Source organism: Aquarana catesbeiana, linkage group LG09 (assembly GCF_042186555.1).
Source record: "Aquarana catesbeiana isolate 2022-GZ linkage group LG09, ASM4218655v1, whole genome shotgun sequence".
NCBI classification, from domain to species: Eukaryota; Metazoa; Chordata; class Amphibia; order Anura; family Ranidae; genus Aquarana; species Aquarana catesbeiana.
This window is the reverse complement of record NC_133332.1, coordinates 215,704,462-215,723,584: the sequence shown is the minus strand read 5'-3', so window position 1 is coordinate 215,723,584 and position 19,123 is coordinate 215,704,462.

Here is a 19,123-nt window from a genome sequence, read left to right as displayed (position 1 = left end):
ATGAATCAGACTCCAACTTCTTTACCTGGCGAAAAGTGGGAGTGGGGTCAGCCTACCAGACATTAAGGCTTACTACAGGGCAGCCCACCTTGGTGGGCTGGCATTGTCATGCAGAGGCAAAGCACTGGGTCGCTATGGAGGTAGAGGACTCCGGGGGTACGGCCAAGAGCTGGCCTTGGATCACTACATCCCTGCCTAGGGACCTTGCGGAGCACCCCACATTGGGCAGCACCCTGTCGGTGGTTAGAGATGCTTTTCGGCGCTCCTCTGTGTCCCCGCAGCCCTCCCCCATGGTGCCGATCCTAGGCAATCCGAAATTCCCACCTGGGGTTCAGAATCCACAATTTAAGCGACTGGCAATGGGCACCAGACTTCGTCTACACGATTTCTTAGGGCCCAACGGTCAGCTTTCGTCAGAAGCCGGGACATCAGTGACGGACCCTCCCTTAGATTTCTGGAGTGGCCTACAGCTGCGTAATTACCTGCGCAGCTGCCTAAGGAAACCAGGCATTACCCGCCAACTCACTGAACTGGAGCTTATCTGCCACCGTGGGGAGCCAATACGACACTGTCTCTCACTGCTATATTCATCCCTAACCCAACCAGAGAAAGGGTACCTACCCCTGTTTTTCACAAAATGGGAACTCGGAACCCAATTCACTGATGTGCAGAGACAAAAAATTCTCTACTTTGCCCAGAAATCCTCTATTGCCACCAGGGTACAGGAAACCTGTTACAAAATTATGACACATTGGTGCAGGGTTCCTGCCGTTCTGCATCGTTTCTTCCCTCAGGTCCCCAGCCTTTGTTGGTGTTGTGGCGCTGAGGAGGGGACGATGTTACATATCTTCTGGACATGCACCAAGCTCACCCCATTCTGGCTTGAGGTTACCCGCACAATCGGACACCTGACCGGTGTCTCCCTGGAGGGGAATCCTGCAGCCTGTCCGCTCCATTTATCAGAACGACCCATTAAGAAATACAAGACCTCCCTCACCATCCAATTACTGAATGCCGCCAAGGCTTGCATCCCTCCTTTGCTGGAGATCGGAGAGACCACCGGCGAAGTCCCTATGGTTTACTAAAGTGAACGAACTAAGGGACATGGAGGATCTTACTGCTACCTTGCACAATCGAGAGGAGACCTTTCGAGAGACCTGGAGACCCTGGCAGTACTTTATCTATACAGAAGCCTATCTTCAGGAAATGGCACAATCTAATTGACTTAATGGGCTAGCATCATCTCCTAGGCAGAGGACACCACATCCCACTATATCATATTATCACACTTTAATCTATCCCCCCTTTTTACTACCTCATCTTTTCAGTCTTTGCCCCCCTCTCTGTCCCCTCCCCCTTCTTTACCCTTCCTCCCCTCTTATCCTGGTTATTTTCCTTTATTACCTTTGGGGATACCAGTTCTCGTATTATGCATCCTCATTCATGGGTTTTCTTTTTGACCAGATACAGAGAAAATCCCAAAATCATTACTTCCCCACAGGTCCCATGTCTGGGCTACATAGCTTTTTAGATCCCCATGTTCCCCAATTATATGTAAAAATATCTTGTATCACTGAGTGGCACGACCTGACATACATGGAAGTCAGCTTTAGGTCAAACAACTAAGCTCCCAGAGCACCCACAAGGTCTCATACGTAGTCATTATTGTTATACCGGGGTATCACCCCCATAAGCCTTGAATATGGTGCTAATTAAGGTATCTAGATTTGCTGACCTTGTTTTTTCTATTATTGTTTACATTTTTTCCTCATGTTTGACTTTGACACTAATATCGGATGTGTAACTGGTTGTTTATACTTAGTGTGAAAAATAAAGAATTAAAAAAAAAAATAATACGTAAATAAATTAGACATGTTATCTGCCACCCAAATAAAAATTAACCAAATTAACTTAAATTAAATTAACTTAATTAACTTAATTAACTTAAATTAACTTAACCAAAAAGTGCATTCTCAGCATACAAAATAAATAAAGTATAACAACTAAAATCATAATTTTGGAACAAAAAACAAAAAGCAAATTAGTAATTATATGGATGAAAATCCCCAGCCCAGCGGGGTTGTTGGGGTTGTTGGGAGTTTTAGGGCTGGAACTGCCAATGTCCGGCATGCTGCTGTGGTGGGTGGGGCTGCTGTGGTGGGGCATCCAAATCATAGATCTGGGTTCTTGATGAAATTTCTCCCCCCCCCCCTTGTTCAGGAGCTGGAGGATTAGTTCCTTGCACATCCTCCTTTGGTCCACATTCATATCCCTCAACTTATTTGCTGTCAGACAGCCAAATGCCTCAGCTGCATCTGGGGCCATACTGATGGCAGTTGTTGCGTGGCTCAGGAAGGCAGCTGTGTCGTCGTCTAGGTTTCTGCTTTTCCTGGCCCTTTTAGTAGGAGGGCGTAGGGGAGGGATCTGGGACTCCGTGTGGTTGCTGGCCACTTCCTGTGTATGAAAATGACACATTATTTATTATTTTTGTAAAAATGTTGGTCATCAATCACACACAATTTTGAGCTCATTACTGTTGCAAATTGAATGTGGAGAAATATAAAAGACTATCATTCTGACCCCAGCATTTTTCCTTCTTGTCACAATCATTTTTTGCCACTACTGTCTATTGATATTGAAACCACTTTGTTAAGGCAGAAATTTAGGAACAATAACGTGTAGTTATCATCATTCTATTTTTGGATTCAAATATGTTAAACAATGCTATACCTGGGTCGAGCTGGGCTCCTCCACATCTTCATCCTATGTCGAAGGACCAGGGTGGACCTCAGGAGCTGTGGCCTCATCCAATGTGGAAGGGAGGGTTTACAGTGATTGCCTGGGTTGGGTTTGGTCGGACAAAAAACGCAGGCTGTGGTAGTACCACAGCCTGGGGACATATATGTCATCTGCTGATGCTCCCGATCTCTGTGATTCCTGGACCTTCTTGTGCTTCCTATTAAACTTACTCCTCAGGTTCCCAATTTTGCTCTTCACAAAATTTATGTCTGCCCTGGGGTACAGAGGCTTCACCAATTCAAGAAGTTTCTCCATCGCTGCCTTCCTCTTAATTTTATTTTAGTAATCCCTACTTTTCACCTTCCACAGACAGGGCAGCTCCCAGTCTGCAAGGACGAGCTGGAAATGGTCGGTCTTGTAAACTAGCATTCGTAATGGAGAATTGACATTCGTGACGCTGCAAATTATGAAATCTCGAAATGCAGCGCACATTCTCTTCTTCTTTAATGGGATAATAATGAAGCTGCTTTGCTGGTGATACTGTTGGAGTTCTGCCAAACAGATTTTAAAAGGCTTTTATTTTCTAGTGATATCAAGAATAATATTATGCTTTTTTTTCTTTTTTTTTTTTTGGCAAGTTACCACAACACCATTATCCTGTAGTTTTAAAGATCAAAGACACCACTATGTTGGTGTCCCTTGTCAATTTTACATTGTTTTTTTTTTGTTTTGTTTTTTAATCAAAAAGTTGTTTATTGTACAAAAGCAAGAGGACACATACAAAACAGAAATGTATACAGACAGGTCATAGAAATAGCTATGGCATTTGTATATATAGTAGGTGAGGTTGAAAAAAGACACAAGTCCATCAAGTCCAACCTATGTGTGTGATTTTGTGTCAGTATTACATTACATATCCCTGTATATTGCGGTCATTCAGGTGATTATCTAATAGTTTCTTGAAGCTATCAATGCTCCCCGCTGAGGCCACCGCCTGTGGAAGGGAATTCCACATCCTTGCCGCTCTTACAGTAAAGAACCCTCTACGTAGTTTAAGGTTAAACCTCTTTTCTTCTAATTGTAATGAGTGGCCACGAGTCTTATTAAACTCTCTTCTGCGAAAAAGTTTTATCCCTATTGTGGGGTCACCAGTACAGTATTTGTAAATTGAAATCAAATCCCCTCTCAAGCGTCTCTTCATCAGAGAGAATAAGTTCAGTGCTCGCAACCTTTCCTCATAACTAAGATCCTCCAGACCCTTTATTAGCTTTGTTGCCCTTCTTTGTACTCGCTCCATTTCCAGTATATCCCTCCTGAGGACTGGTGCCCAGAACTGGACAGCATACTCCAGGTGCGGGCGGACCAGAGTCTTGTAGAGCGGGAGAATTATCGTTTTATCTCTGCAGTTGATCCCCCTTTTAATGCATGCCAATATTCTGTTTGCTTTATTAGCAGCAGCTTGGCATTGCATGCCATTGCTGAGCCTATCATCCACTAGGACCCCCAGGTCCTTTTCCATCCTAGATTCCCCCAGAGGTTCTCCCCCCAGTGTATAGATTGCATTCATATTTTTGCCACCCAAATGCATTATTTTACATTTTTCTACATTGAACCTCATTTGCCATGTAGTCGCCCACCCCATTAATTTGTTCAGGTCTTTTTGCAAGATTTCCACATCCTGCGGAGAAGTTATTGCCCTGCTTAGCTTAGTATCGTCTGCAAATACAGAGATTGAACTGTTTATCCCATCCTCCAGGTCGTTTATGAACAAATTAAATAGGATTGGTCCCAGCACAGAACCCTGGGGAACCCCACTACCCACCCCTGACCATTCTGAGTACTCCCCATTTATCACCACCCTCTGAACACGCCCTTGTAGCCAGTTTTCAATCCATGTACTCACCCTATGGTCCATGCCAACGCACCTTATTTTGTACAGTAAACGTTTATGGGGAACGTAATAAATACAGGGAATACTTATTCAAGCTCAATACCATAGCTGATATAAGTGCATAGTACAACTTTCATCTTGCCTTTTGCATTAGCTTCAAAAAGGAGAAAAAACAAACAAACAAACAAAAAATATATCAGTTCGACCTGACAATGCCATTATACCATTTCTTGTGGTATATATCCCAACACCCCCAGACCCCTTACCACTAAGGTCACTAGTCTACTACGTCACTCCCTAATGTATGTCAACCAGAACATGCATTTCACATTTTTACATTCCTCGCCTTTGGACTATCAACATTGTAGCAGCCTGTGGAGGACCAGTTGTGGGGGAGCTACTTATGGGGTGCCCAACCAACACTGCCATATTTTTTTGAACTTCTGTGGTGATTTTCTATCGGAATATGTATTTTTTTTCCCGTATAAGAATGTCGTTAACCACCTGGATCCACTGTTTGCTCCTCGGAATCCGGGCAGACAGCCAATATCTCGCTACTAGCATCCTTGCCAAATAGAGTAATCTAATAAGTGCACTGTATGTATGAGGGGAATACAAGTCCTCATCTAGAGCTCCAAGCACGCACACCAGTGGATCCATGGGCAGCCGAACCTGAAAGATATAATTAATTATCGTGACCACTTTGTTCCAATATCTCACAAGTTTGGGACACTTCCACAACATGTACAGGAGGTCTCCTGGATGAACCTGACACTTAGGACATATGGGTGTGTCTCTACTTCCCCAATGGTGTAGTTGTACCGGAGTCCTATACACTCTATGTAGTATGAACAATTGCGACAGTTTTTGTGCCTCCGACACTGACACCAGGGGTTCAGCATTCAATATTTGTTCCCATTGCTCCCTGTCAATGGGACCAATATCGTTTTCCCATTTCTACCTGCAGGGCACGTGATGGAGATTTTGAAATCCATATTTATATCAAGGAGCTCCAAGGGAACCATTGCAGGGACTCTAATTAAATTGCCATGCCCCATTGGATGTATGTATATGTAGGGATGTGCGTATATATATATATATATATATATATATATATATATATATATATATATATATATATATATATAGGTAGGTGTATATACCGTATATATGTATATATATATATATATATATATATATATATATATATATATGTATATATATATATATATATGTATATATATATATATATATATATATATATATATATATATATATATATATATATATATATATATATATGTGTATATATATATATATATATATATATATATATATATATATATATATATATATATATATATATATATATGTAGATGTTTTTTATTTCATGATAAAATAAGGGCCCAGCTCACCTTTTAGAATTGCAGTTTCTCCTGTCTCGTGGGAACCAGGGAAGGTCCCCTGGTCTTAATTAAATCACAGAGTATTTGCAGACGTCAAGGCTCTACCTCACCAGGGGGCCATTGACTTGCAAATGTCCGAACTGCTTGAGTTGGGAATCAAAGGGAATGGTTCAATAATTCCTAGACTTAAAGAGGAGTTCCACCCGAGGTACAGTAAAAAAAAAAAAAAAAAAAAAAAAAATTAAAAGTCAGCAGCTACAAATACTGCAGCTGCTGACTTTTAATTGGACACTTACCTGTCCCAGGGTCCAGCGATGCGGGGGATCGAAGCCCCGCTCGTCTCCCCCTCCATTCAGCGGCGCCGGAATTGCAACTGTGGGCGCCGGGCTGTGGCTTCACAGCCTGGCACCCACTGCGCATGCGCGAACGGCGCAGCGCGCCATGATTGGCCGCTTAGTCATCTGGGACCTGTAATGGGTCCCAGATGATTGACAGGAGGGAGGGAGCAGAGCTGAGCCCTTCCTGTGCCGAGGGGGAAGTGATGTCACCAGCCCAGGCACTGGAAGAGGCAGACTACGAGGGATCACCTAACAACAGGCATTAGGAGGTAAGTAAAAAAAAATATCCAAATGTTTTTTTGTATTTTTTTTTTTAATTTTTCATGTAGATTTTTTTTTTTGGGTGGAACCCCACTTTAAGGGCACCGGAACTTTTAAACCTCAGCTTGAATATTTGGGAAGCTTCAGAGGTAGCCAATCAGAATTTGATGCAACTCTAAACCAATGACTATGTTGCATCTGTTGATTGGTGGAGAATGCATATAAAATAGGGAGAGAGCTAAAGGTTCTCTCTGTCCAGCTCCAGACCATCGAGACGACAGGATGTCCGTGTAAAGTATTCTCGTATCTCTCTTTACTTTTTCCCTAACCTTTTGTATCCTAGGATTTGTCTTATAATATTGATAGCATGTGTATGTCCATTGTAACCTTATCTAAGTTTGGCCTAAATTATCTCGGTAGCATGACAACACTGTACCTGTAACATCACTTGAGATATATGATAAATTCTAATTATTCTAACGTTTCTTTTCTGTATAAATAAATTTAATTGTTTATCTTTTTGCCCTGTTATCATTCATTTTTATTCTTATAAAGACAAAGGTTGAATCACTTATTTTTTGTATCGTTAATTATTTAAGTGAGGTATAAACATTGCCAACATAGGCAGAATATCAGGTACCTGTATATGATACAACATTTGCATATAGGTTTTGGAGATGACACCTTTTTTTTCAGTTTCATCAAACACAGACTCCAAGAAGGTTGAGTCTACCAGGTGCAGGGACGAGCAATTGCTCTGAGATCGGACTGCGTGGCTCAGCCGAATATACTGATAGTGGAAATCGCCTAATAGTGGGAACTCCTCTCTCAGTTTCACGTAGGATTTCAGGCCCGTCTCATCAAAAATTTGGGACAAATATTTAACCCCTGCCGCCTTCCACCGTGTGTGACCACTAAGTTTAGCTAGCTCGGTGCAGGACCTGTTCCGTCAGATTGGCATGCTAGGTAGGAAGCCATTGATTCCTAATCTCCGTTTGATACTACTCCAAAGTTTTTAAAAAAGCAGACTGTAGGGCATAGTAAAGGGGCCGTGGGGAAACCCTTCTCCATATGAGGTACAGAGTATGTCGTAGTAGGGCTTATGAGTAAAGAGTAAATTCGAATTATTCTAACGTTTCTTTTCTGTATAAATTAGTACTAGAAAACAAAAGATTACAGGAGGACGTTCATCAGTTGGGAAAAAGACTGAAGGATGCAGAAGGTGAAATAAAACCATTATTTGTGGCTGCCAGGAGCTATTTGCTCAGTTTTCAGATAGAGGAGATAACAGAGTAACTGATTTGGTAATGTCTGAACCCAGGGGGACATCCTCCACACCTAAGGTAGGTACCAAAAATAAATCCCTGAAAGATAAGGGTTCTTTAAAAATTACCCCTATATCTTGTAAACAGACAGCTATTAACGAGGGCGTCCACCTGAAAAAAAATTATTAAAAGCCAGCAGCTACAAATACTGCAGCTGCTGACTTTTAATAAACGGACACTTACCTGTCCTGGGGTCCAGCGATGTTGGCAGCCGAAGCCAAGCAATAGTGTCAAGTTCTCACGTACCTGACTAATGAGCCCGATAGTGCAGAGGAAGGCCTCCCTTACATATCTGACTCGCGGCCCCTGGTAGAGCAGACAGGTGACATGGGAGTGCAGAATGGTATGAGTGCCTGGCAGGATCAACAGCAGATGGATCAGATGGCCGGCACAGCAGACAGGACCAGCAGGCTGGATGGATCAGCAGACAGGTGAGCAGACTGAATGGATCAGCAGACAGGTGAGCAGACTGGATGGATCAGCAGACAGGTGAGCAGACTGGATGGATTAGCAAACAGATGAGCAGACTGGATGGATCAGCAGACAGGTGAGCAGACTGCATGGATCAGCAGACAGGTGAGCAGACTGGATGGATCAGCAGACAGGTAAGCAGACTGGATGGATCAGCAGACCAGTAAGCAGACTGGATGGATCAGCAGGCAGGTGAGCAGACTGGATGGATCAGCAGACAGGTGAGCAGACTGGATGGATCAGCAGACAGGTGAGCAGACTGGATGGATCAGCAGACAGGTGAGCAGACTGGATGGATCAGCAGACAGGTGAGCAGACCGGGACTGAAGCTGGATGGCTGCAGTAGGTAAGTATAGCAGACTGGAGGAGAGTCTTGGAACGTCAGGCAGGCCGGGTCGATAATCAGGCTGGCAACAAAGGTACAAGAGGAGCAGGCAGAAGGAATCGTCAAACAAGCCAAGGGTCAGATGCAGGCGGATAACAGGAACAGTCTCAAAACAAGCCGGGTCAAACAGGAGCAGATATCAGATCTTCAGGAAACACATACACAGAGCTGCAGATCAAACAGCAAGGACACAGAGCTGCTGAGGTGTTTAAAGGCAGCCTGTTGCCAATCACTGAAATCAGCCTGGACTAAGTTAACCCTTAGGTGGCAGATCCATGACAAATAGCTCAGCTCTCGGCTGCTGCCGCCGCCATTCTCGGTGAGGGAATAAGGAAGTGAAGCGTTGCGGCTTCACTTCTCGGTTCCCTACTGCGCATGCGCGAGTCACGCTGCTCATCCTAAGTGGTCCCCGCCATCTCCTGGGACCTGTGTGTTTCCCAGGAGACAGTGGGGCAGTGCGGGAGGGGGCGTGACTCCCGCGGGAGTCTATTCCTGGAAGTGGGTGCAGATACCTGTCTAATACAGGTATCTGCACCCCCCTCCCCCCTGAAAGGTGCCAATTGTGGCACCGGAGGGGGGGAGGAATCAGATAAGCGGAAGTTCCACTTTTGGGTGGAACTCCGCTTTAAGCCAGTTGTAGCCATCGAACACTCTCAGTCGTCTAAAACAAAGCCGTTTGTAAGGAGATGTTGTACCACTTTAGATAAGATAAAATGTCTCTTATGTGGGGTGCTTGGTCACATTGCGAGGTTCTGTCTATCCAGTTCCAGTGAAAACGTCGGTAAACATAATCCATATAGGACCACAAGACGTGATTTTGAAGCACGCTTCGCCACATGGCCTAGGTGTAAGATGTATGGACCACCTGGGTCAGGGGTCCCATTCCAAAATCCTGAGAAGGCATCCATACAGGAGAAGGGGCTAATGAAATGGGATGGATTTATGAAAGAATTTTAACCTTACCAAACAGATGTTATGGGTTTAAGAGGAAGCACAGGTTATTATAGAAAACATGCTATGTGTGATGTCTAGAGTTCATCTTTAACCTAGCTAATTGTGTTATGCCCCGTACACACGGTGGGATTTTCCGATAGAAAATGTCCGATCGGAGCGTGTTGTCGGAAATTCCGACCGTGTGTGGGCTCCATCGGACATTTTCCATCGGATTTTCCGACACACAAAGTTGGAGAGCAGGAGAAAAAATTTTCAGACAACAAAATCCGTTGTCGGAAATTCCGATCGTGTGTACACAAATCCAACAGACAAAGTGCCACGCATGCTCAGAATAAATAAAGAGATGAAAGCTATTGGCCACTGCCCCGTTTATAGTCCCGACGTACGTGTTTTACGTCACCGCGTTCAGAACGATCGGATTTTCCGACAACTTTGTGTGACCGTGTGTATGCAAGACAAGTTTGAGCCAACATCCGTCGGAAAAAATCCTAGGATTTTGTTGTCGGAATGTCCGAACAAAGTCCGACCGTGTGTACGCCCTATTAGTGTTTGTGTGGATTATGGAATATATGTTGTTTTGTCTAAATCTGAGGTCTGTTGTCTCAGCTGCTGACAGCCCATTCAAATGCCCCCCCGCTTCTTTCTGACCAGGTCGGTGAGAGTGTAAAGCGAACTGTATTGACATGCAAATTACCAGACCCAAGATAATTAACTGTAATAATGAGTTGAAATGTGTATTTACTAAAACGTATTTGTTTTCCAGAGACAGTTCTGCGAGAGGTTTTCTGGTGAAGTATTATGATCTGTTGATAAATGGTACCGCTAAAAAATTTATTGCGAGTTGCTAATTTTTTTCTCACCATGGTGAATACATTTTTTTGGGGGGGAATTATTGGTATACCATAAAACAAAAATCCACGTGGTATTAATATGTATTAAGTAATACATATTAATAATAAGTTGAGCTCAACAATTTTTGATATTTAAAAAAAAAGTGCACTGTTTATGTAATGTAATGTATATTTGTGTGTCATATGCTAATGTTTTGTTACAGGTATATAACCACTGGTTTGTTGATTCTAGGCAAAAAATTGAATGTTTATTACTAAATTTTATTGATGTTTTATCCCTCAGATTCGATAATTGGGTTTCTTGGCTTTCAGAACAAAAGGGAAACACAGCCTCACAGCCTCCGTAGACAACTTTATACAAAGTTGTTTTCCTGACGCCTTCATGGCAGCACACACTGGGTTGTGACTCTGCCTCCACAACCTCACAGGATTGGTCTAGCTATAAAAGTTGAAGAGAGATGACCCCCACCATTCTCTTTTTTATCCTCACCTGACAAGATGGATGGACATTGCAGAGCCTCTTACCGCATCGCCCCAGCAGGTTCAAGCCTCTCCTGTTTGGAAGTCCCTCCTGTACAGTCTCTAAAGGAGCTCTTATGGAGGGAACCCCGCTCTGGTGGTCTCAGGGGCATCAGCACGTTTCTTCTGGCACTTAGTAAGCTTTAAAGAAGCTTCAGAAATTGCAGTGGTCTCCACTTTCTTTTTTACTTTCTCTTTCACTTTCTCCTCCAGTGATTTTTCTACCATCTGATCCATGCACTTGGTATTTTTCCTTACATTTTCTTTTCTTTTTCTCCTCTGGGACCTGTAGTCCCTCAGCGCTAATTCCGAGCCTGTCATGGCCACAGCATATCTCGTCCGCATTGCGCATGCGCGGTAAGGCAAGGATGGGGCCGTTCTAAGCTTTTCCAGCTTCCAAGATGGCGCCGGAATCATCGCGCCGCTTTTGCGCATGCGTGAAGCGTCATTTTGCCGCGACGGCGGCGGTCTGTTTAAAAAAGGACTCCAGATTGAAAATAAAAGTGTTCTGGTTATGATTCCAGCCTTCGTTTCTGCACGTCATTGCCCAGAATTACTTCACTGGAGCCAGGTAAGTGCCCTTCATTTCCTCTTTTTGAATCTTACAGGAATTCTTGTATCTCTTTTTAAAAAAAAAATAAAATAAATGGGTGTATGTATATATACATATATTTCTGCCTTCCTAATTCCTTCCAGTACTTCTTCTGTTCCTGCCTGCCCTCTTCCTCTCTGCTCATGGAGACCACTGCCCAAGCAGACCACCCACGGCCGATAAGGTAAGAGGCTGTCCGCATTCAGTGGTAAGTATTGAAGAGAAAAAAAAGAGAGCATATTTTCTAACAAGACTCCTTCTGACAGCCCTTCCAGGTCTATATCAAGACGCAGAGAGAGATCAAGTCATGCCTCAAGCAGAAAATCCTGCAGAAGCCGGTCATGCTCCTCATCTCGTCACAGACACTCACGCTGTAGTCATTCCCGCCATGGTCACTCACGCCGCAGTCACTCTCGACGTAGCCGATCACATCATAGAAGATCTCCTTCATCACGTCATGGGCGAAGTCAGCACACCCGTCCCGCAGCTAATACCTGCTGGGTATGTGGCGCCACCGCTTTGCCAGACAAATTAGCATGCCATACGTGCTTCAATGAAGCCACGAAAGAAAGAGAATCTAACATCAGAGAAGTAACCGAACTAATTCGGGAATCTGTACGAGAATCCATAATGGAATCAACAACACCCCTGCCGGCCAGGGAAGAACCAGGTACTTCCATGGCCCCTCCTCGTTCAACAATCGAGGTAGGGATGGAACCAGAATCCCCTTCAGGAAACGAGGATCCAGAAGTACCAGCGGGGTTTGACTTCACTCTGGTCGAACCTTTTGCAAAATCAGTCAAGGAAGCCATAGGTTGGAAGGAAACTGAGGAAGCACCTCAGAAAACCCGGAAGTATTTTCCAAACCTAAAAAGGGACCCAGAGACCTTCCCTTTTATTGAGGATTTGAACGATTTAATCAAGGATGAATGGGAAAGATCTGACAAGAGGCCTAGCCTGAACAATAGACTAGCCAAGATGTATCCTTTAAAAGAACCTAAAGTCAACCCCTTGATTAACGGTCCCATTGTGGATGCCTCCCTGATGCGTCTGGCAAGACATGTCACCCTACCCATCGAGGACGCTGTCTCTTTCCGTGACGTTCTAGATCGGAAGATTGATCTGGAACTCAAAAAAGCCTACTCCACAGCAGGAGGCGCCTGTAGACCAGCAGTCACCACAGCAGCAGTTGGTAGAGCCATCTCCAGCTGGGCTGTCAATATTGAGAAATCTCTCCAAGAAGGAGCAGACTTACAGAAAGTAATTACGTCTCTACAGGAACTTAAATTGGCAGGCGATTTCATCGCAGAAGCCTCCGTAGACGTTATCAGGTGCTCGGCCCGGGCAATGTTAGCCTCAGTGATGGCAAGGAGAGCATTGTGGTTAAAACCCTGGGTTCCCAACGCAGCATCAAAAACAAATTGGTGCAAGATCCCCTATGATGGTTCAAATCTCTTCGGCTCTAAATTGGATGCAGTCATTTCCAAGGTGACGGGGGGAAAGTCGGGCCTCATTCCCTCTGACAGAAGGCCTAAGAGATCAAGAGGTCCTGCTTACAAGGGTAATCTTCCCGAAAGGTACAGAGAAGCCAAAACCTATAGACCAGGTAAAGAATTTAAGAGAAACTGGAGGAACACACAATCATCCTTTCTGAGGATGCGGAAAACCAAGGCCACCCCTTCCGGCAAACAGCAGAAGTCCTTTTGAAGATACGCCCGCCCTTCCTCTGAGGGTGGGCGCCAGACTCAGAAAATTCGCACAAATATGGTCAGAAAACATCAAGGACCCTTGGACTATTTCCACGATCAAGTTCGGTCACAAGTGAAGATTCCTGAACAAGATTCCCAGAAACCACTTTCTTCCAACAAAACTCCCATCTTCTCTAGGCAAGAGAAGGATTCTTCTGAAGTACATAACAGAATTAGTACAGAAAGGGGCCATTTTGGAGGTTCCGCTATGTCAAAGAGGCAGAGGATTCTACTCCCCTCTTTTTCTTGTAAAAAAGAAAATGGGGGACTTACGGCCAGTACTGGACTTAAAGAGACTAAACAGAAACATCAAATTAGAATCCTTCAAAATGGAGAGCCTACAATCCATTCTATTAGCAGTAAACCTAGGCGACTGGATGCTGTCCGTAGATTTATCGGACGCCTATCTTCACATTCCAGTACATCCTGCTTTTCAAAGATTTCTCCGCTTTTCAATCAACCAACATCACTTCCAGTTCCAGTGCCTACCCTTCGGCATCTCGTCGGTTCCCAGGACCTTCACCAAAGTTCTTCTGCCCGTCATCGCATACCTCAGAGAAAAAGGTCTGAGAGTACACCATTATCTAGACGACATACTTCTTCTAGCAGAAAGTCGCCAGGTCCTGATACAACACCGAGAAATCTTACTCTCAACCCTGCAAGATTTCGGTTGGCTAGTGAATTGGCAGAAAAGCAAGCTACAGCCCACACAGAAGATGGTATTTCTGGGGACAGAACTAGACACCATCCAGAACAGAGTACAGCTCCCTCAGGAGAAAATCATGCCCCTGATCCAGAAAATTCAGAGGCTTATCTCAGCTACACGCCTACCAGCCAGAGTATGTATGAGTGTCCTGGGCTCCATGACTGCAACCCTGCCCATGATCCATTGGTCCCAATGGCACACGAGAATCTTACAGAATTCCTTTCTGAGGCAGTGGAATGGAGTATCAATGCTTCAGACGATCTACATACACAGATATGTGAAACAATCAATGTGGTGGTGGACACGATCCAGCAACCTCAAGAGGTACAAACCTATAGTTCCTCTACAGCCAGAGGTGGTCACTTCGGACGCCAGCCAGAAGGGATGGGGAGCTCATTACCAAAATCTAGCAGCCATGGGGCAGTGGAAGTTTCAAGCTCATGGTATAGTATCAAATATACTAGAACTCAGAGCAGCCTTTCAGGCACTTCTGGCCTTCTCTCCATACTTGGCAGGGGAAAACGTAATGCAAATGGACAACAGAGTCGCTGTGGCATATATTCAGAGGCAAGGGGGTACGAGGAGTCGCACATTAATGGAGGAAGTTCGTCCTATCATGGATTGGGCACAAGTGCATCTAATAGACCTGAGAGCGGTGTATGTCCCGGCAGCCCAGAACATGCTGGCCGACTATTTGAGCAGGGAACTTCTCTCAAACAACGAGTGGTCATTGAGCCAACAGGCCTTTTCCCTCCTGTCAAGAACTTGGGGAATACCGGAGATCGACCTAGCAGCTACTCCTGAGAACACCAAATGTCGGAGATTTCTGTCAAGAGCGGCTTTCCCGTCGGCCGAGGGGATGGATTGTCTGACCCATCCGTGGAATTTCAAGCTGGGCTACATTTTTCCGCCAGTACCCATAATCGCGAGGTTCCTATCCAGGCTTCGGAGATCGTCGGCCACAGTAATAGCAGTAATTCCTCTTTGGCCGAGGTGGCCTTGGTTCACTACCCTACTACAGCTCAGCCTGCAACAACCACTGCCTCTCCCAGTAACATCAGACCTCCTATCTCAGGGTCAATTTCTACACCCAGCACCAGAGAAATTACACTTGACAGCATGGAAATTGAAAGGACTCGGCTATTAGAGCAGGGATGCTCGCAGGAAGTAATTTCGACCCTTTTACAGGCAAGAAAAAGCACCACCAACAAAACGTACTCACAGGTCTGGAATAAGTTTTGTTCACTAGCTGAACAAAAAAATTGGAACCCAGTATCTCCGGAGCCACCGCAAGTTCTGGAATTACTTCAGCTGGGTATTAACAAAGGATTAAGCTCAAGTACCCTTAAAGTCCAGGTTTCTGCCCTATCGGCTAAAACAGGCATTAGATGGGCCCTACACCCTCTGGTGATCCAGTTTATGAAGACTTGCCTAAAAATCAGGCCTCCAAGAAAACCCACTTTTCCGGCATGGGATCTCTCTACAGTACTTGACACATTATCAAAACCTCCTTTTTTTCCTGTTGACTCAATTTCACTTTGGAACCTGACTTTGAAGTTAACCTTCCTTATCGCCATTACATCTGCGAGAAGAGTTTCAGAACTTAAGGCACTGCTGATAACAGAACCGTACCTAGTTCTCTATCCCGATAGAGTGGTATTGAGGCCTTGGAGCATTTCACTCCTAAAGTAGCATCCTCTTTTCATTATAATCAGGATATCACCCTTCCATCCTTTACTAACGACCAAGGTCAGCCTCATGCATTGGATATCAAAACAGTCATTACCAACTATCTAGAAGCCACAGCTTCTTTCAGAAACACGGATACTCTTCTCATAATTCCACACGGGCCGAGGAAGGGTCATCCAGCAACTTCTCGAACGATCGCATCCTGGCTGGTTAACACCATCAAAAAGGCATACTCTACTCAGCAACTTATTATCCCGGAAGGTATCAGGGCACACTCAACCAGGGCAGTGGCAACTTCATGGGCAGCATACTGCAGGGTTTCACCAGAAACAATATGTAAAGCAGCGACCTGGTCATCTAGACATACATTTACTTCTCACTACAAAATTGACTTTGCTCAACTAACAACAGCAGACTTTGGCAGATCCATTATTAAAGCCAACTCCACAGCTCTTTAGAATAATAAAACCTTAATTTTTGCACCCTCCTGACTGGCGAGTTATTTCCCAGTGTGTTCTGCCATGAAGGCGTCAGGAAAACGGAAAATTGTATACTCACCTTTCCGTAATTTTCCTTTCCTGACGTATCTTCATGGCAGCACACAGGTTCCCACCCTATTCTTAGATGATATATACAGAGAATGGTGGGGGTCATCTCTCTTCAACTTTTATAGCTAGACCAATCCTGTCAGGTTGTGGAGGCGGAGTCACAACCCAGTGTGTGCTGCTATGAATATGCGTCAGGAAAGGAAAATTACGGAAAGGTGAGTATACAATTTTCCGTTTTTCTTTTTCCTGGTTTGTCAGGTTTTTAGGTTTTCATCACCATTATTTAGGTGGTGCTTTCGTTTCAGTCCGTTTGGCTATGGTTGGACTAACTTGGGTATGTGTAGTATGTTCTGATCCAACATGTATGGAGCTCTGGTATGAATGAGTTTCTTTGCTCCACTGATTAGCCAAGTTGATACTTGTAGTTCCATGAATTTAACTGTTAAGGGTCGGCTACTACATGTTATCTCACAAGACTTGTGTTTAAGACCACTTCACCCCCTGCTGTTATTGTAATTAGTTACACACCCAGCCATGCCTGGTTATTCCAGCTCTGTTCATTGCCTCAGGCTAAGGTATGTTAATGTCCCCTAGATATCTGTGTGTCCTCAGGTGCAGTTCACACCTGTTTCCTCCCATGTCACCATGCAATCCTATTTTCTCTTAGTTTCCTGTTTGTCTGTTTTTATGTGGCTATTTGTTACTAATTACCTAATGAATATCTATGTGTTTCAAGGCACACCAGGCTCGTGTACCCGCTACTGTGCAGTGATCCCAGCATATCAGTGCTGCAAGGGATTTTTCTTTGCTTGTTGGCCAGTTGTGTCTGGTAGCAGCAGTTCCTCGAGCTGGATACACTGTATGCAATTTTTTGTTGTTCGGTTTCCTTTAGATTTACCTTCAGATGTGTAGTACGAGGGCCTGCCTGATGGCATACAAGTTGAGAGTGTTTAGGTCTGGCTTCACATTATATAGTTTTCGGTGAGCCTGGAGAAGAGTTGTGCAGGAAGATGGTGTAGGGTGTTACCAGCTCTTGGCTGTTCCAAGGGCCCTCACGTTGGTTATATGTGTGGGCATGCTGTTTTCTCCTCAGCTAATACTCATAGGTGTCCTTCCTGTCCTAGACTCCTTGCGTACCTTAACTAGTGGTCTGTGTCCTGCATGCCAGGAAGACCAGTGCCCCATTGTTGCACTATGCCCCTGTCCTTCATGTGAGTCCTGTCTGAATAGTGTAGACAGTTTATTTTGTAGGGGCGAAGGATAAAATGGTCTGATTACCGAATTGATAAAGGAGGGAGAAGGTGTGCAGCCTCTATAAAGAATTGAGTGTACCTGTTGGCAGGTGGTTTTCAATCCGGGTATTCAGACTATTTTCCATCCTTAGGAAAAAGAGAGGCTTAATGGAGACTGTCTTTGGAGCTGGAGGTGGGGCACTGGGTACCTTAAAACACTATGGAGCTGGAGATACTTAGGACCACATTGGGGGGGTCTTGTGCTACATATCAGGGAAGGTGTTAGGAAAGCCAACTTGCTATGTCCAGCATCACTTTGCAAGGACAGGCAAGTGGGGGTAGTAAATAATGAGATAAAAAGAAAAAGGGGAGCACCAGCCATGTGCATTATCTTTTGTAAAATTATATTTATTGTATAAAATGATAAAAGAAGTTACTCACAAGCGATTCTGGAACAAGGTGCAATGTGAAAGAAACACTAGCAGTAACGGTTCTATGATGAGCGAAAAACCTTCCAAAATACTTGGAGGAACATACAAGCATCACTATGGGCTTACGCGTTTCTAGTGCATTTCCGGGTATGATCAGCGCACTGCACTCTTTGCGGTGCGGCTGCCCACACGTATAGGGATTGGAGAAGATATTGAAGGTACAATGCCCACTCTCACACGATCGTCTGTTAGCTATTAGGGCGTCCCCTTATCAAACAGGTTCACGCAGCTCATGTCACTCTGCACCACATGCGCTCAGTATGCCACTACTTAATCATTAAGTGTATGCTATGTCTCACTCATGGGCAGCCCTGTTTTTGGTAGTATTTAGTCACATGTGATATTCATTATTTAGTCTTCCATTTACTTCTAGTCATCTATTTTTGTTTTTTTGTACTTTTGTGCTTATATGATTGAGGAGCCTGGAGGGAGGGGTCCACTGAGGAGGAGGGGCTCCACGTGCCCTCCCTGATCTACTGATAGTGCTTTTTGGCACTATATATACAGGGACTACTGAAGGAGGGTTCACTGCTGAGCTCTGATGAAGAAGGGACGTTCCCTTTGAAACACGTAAGCCGGTAGTGATGCTTGTATGTTCCTCCAAGTATTTTGGAAGGTTTTTCACTCATCATAGAACCGTTGCTGCTAGTCGGTGTTTCTTTCACATTGCACCTTGTTCCAGAATCGCTTGTGAATAACTTCTTTTATCGTTTTATACAATAAATATATTTTTACAAAAGATAATGCACATGGCTGGTGCGTCCCTTTTTCTTTTTTATCTCATTGTTTACTAGGATTCCCCATCCTTGAGGGCAGCAAGGCCTGTGTCGTTGTATTTTCTGTCTGGTCATCCACTTGTGCGCAGGAGCCATTTCTTCTTCTGTTATCTACTAGGTGGGGGTAGTATCCAGGTTGCCTATGAGTCGTAATAGATTGGTGGATGACTCAGTTCCAGGATCGTCAAAATCTAACTTGCA